This window comes from Notamacropus eugenii, chromosome 1 (genome assembly GCF_028372415.1).
Source record: "Notamacropus eugenii isolate mMacEug1 chromosome 1, mMacEug1.pri_v2, whole genome shotgun sequence".
NCBI lineage: Eukaryota > Metazoa > Chordata > Mammalia > Diprotodontia > Macropodidae > Notamacropus > Notamacropus eugenii.
The window spans coordinates 15,599,912-15,602,520 of record NC_092872.1 but is presented as its reverse complement, the minus strand read 5'-3'; positions in this window follow the sequence as shown (position 1 = coordinate 15,602,520).

The window sequence follows — 2,609 nt, the reverse complement described above, 5'->3', positions numbered from 1 at the left end:
GCTGGGTAGGTGATTCTTGGTTTTAGTCCTAGTTCCTTTGACTTCTGGAATATCATATTCCATGCCCTTCAATCCCTTAATGTAGAAGCTGCTAGATCTTGTGTTATCCTGATTGTATTTCCACAGTGCTTGAATTGTTTCTTTCTAGCTGCTTGCAATATTTTCTCCTTGACCTGGGAACTCTGAAATTTGGCCACAATGTTCCTACGAGTTTCTCTTTTTGGATCTCTTTTGGGGGGTGATCGGTGGATTCTTTCAATATTTATTTTGCCCCTGGTTCTAGAATATCAGGGCAGTTTTCCTTGATAATTTCATGAAAGATGATGTCTAGGCTCATTTTTTGATCATGGCTTTCAGGTAATCCCATAATTTTTAAATTGTCTCTCCTGGATCTATTTTCCAGGTCAGTTGTTTTTTCAATGAGATATTTCACATTATCTTCCATTTTTTCATTCTTTTGGTTTTGTTTTGTGATTTCTTGGTTTCTCATAAAGTCATTAGCCTCCATCTGTTCCATTCTAATTTTTAAAGAACTGTTTTCTTCAGTGAGCTTTTGAACCTCCTTTTTCATTTGGCTAATTCTGCTTTTTAAAGCGTTCTTCTCCTCATTGGCTTTTTGGACCTCTTTTGCCAATTGTTAGCCTATTTTTAAAGGTGTTATTTTCTTCAGCACTTTTGGGGTTTCCTTTAGCAAGGTGTTGACCCACTTTTCATGCTTTTCTTGCATCTCTCTCATTTCTCTTCCCAGTTTTTCCTCCACCTCTCTTACTTGATTTTCAAAATCCTTTTTGAGCTCTTCCATGGCCTGAGACCATTGAATATTTATTTTGAACGTTTGGGATACAGAAGCCTTGACTTTTGTGTCTTTTCCTGATGGTAAGCATTGTTCTTCCTCATCTGAAAGGAAGGGAGGAGATATCTGTTCACCAAGAAAGTAACCTTCTATGGTCTTATTTTTTTCCCCCTTTTCTTGGGCATTTTTCCAACCAGTTACTTGACTTTTGGGTCCTTTGTGAAGAATAGGGAGTACTCTGGGGACCTGTAAGATATCAGTTCCTCCAAGGTGGCACAATCAAGCATGTACTGGTCTGGGCACAGGAAAGGATTTTTGTGCCCAGAATCTTAGCAGAGTTTCCTCTCCACAGGTACCTGACCTCCAGTTCCACCAAGCTAGCCCTGGGGGGAGTGGGATTCAGTCAAGCTGTGGGGGCAGGGCCACCATTCAGTGCGAGACAAAGACCAGCTCCCACAGTGCCCCCAGGGGTTTTTACGATCCAGCAATGGTCTCAGGCTGCTGTAGGGGCTGCAGTAAGATCTGCTGCTGCCTGCCCGATGTGACCTCTGCAGGCTGCTGCTTGAGGAGCTGTGGGAAGGCCCTTCTCCCTTCCTGGCCAGCTGAAAAAACCGTGTCACTGACCTTTGGTGCCTGTGGGTTGAGGGATCTGTGGACCCACTGCTGCTGCTTCGACTGGAGATTTCACCCCCCAGGGTTGTTTGGGAGCCATGCAGCACAGCCAAGGCTGGGCTGGGCTCCGTGATCCACTCTGCATCCAGTGCAATAGACGTTTCCTATCAGCCTTTCAGGTCACCCTGGGCTGGAAATCTCCTCCACTCTGTTGTTCTCCACTTCTGCTGCTCCAAAATTTTTTGAGAGTCCCTCTCTACGGGTATTTTATGGGCTGTGTGGGGAGAGCCTGCATTTTTTTGTCTTTCTACTCCTCCATCTTGGCTCTGTCCCCATCCTTCATTTTCAAAGAGGACCATGACATCAGAGAAATGATGACATGATTTGCACTTGATTTCCTTTTGAGTGAGGGAGGGCTATGCAAGGTCACCAGACTCACTTTCTCCTTCTGAGCCATCTGGATCCAGTGACCAGATATTCATCAGGATGACTGGAGATGGCCTAAGATGCAATGGGAAACCTTAGCTTTTTAGGCAAAGGCCTTCTCAAGTACTCACTTAAAGGGAGGTAATGCCCATTCAGTGAATAGGCCTCTTTAAAAGGTAGTGGGGGTGGGGAATGGCCCCTTTAATAGAAAAGAAAAAATATTAGATAAATCACTCTGGGAAGGGCAGGAGACTTGGGGTTGTTGTTTGGAAAACAAACTGTTACTATTGACATTCACTGTAAGCCATGAGACTCTAATTCCTGCCAGAAGCATAATAGGAGGTTAGGACCAACAGAAATTTGACCACTCTTTTCTCTTTGCAGGGAAAGGATACTGGGCTAGAAATATATGTATGTTTTCCCTTAAATATTATTAGTCTAGGAAGTGTTATTTTCAGGTTTGAGTTAACTTCTGGTTGTTGTTTTTTTACTGGTGGGAAGGAAGATGGTAAGCTCCATTCCTGAGGGGTGACTCCTTTCCCATCAAATGCCAGTTCCATAATTAACATACATACCTAGCCAAGAAAACCCATTTATCAAAACTAGTAGCAAGACAGAAATCAGAGAAGAAAAATGTAGGAGAATCTGTTGGGGTCCCCTAGACCATTACAGGGATCCCTAAACCCCGACCCAAGGCTCTTGTCCAGCAAGAGGCCTTGATCTAATGAGTAATGAAATGAGGCAGGAGACAAGGTGGTGAGAGCTCTGTTTATTCCAG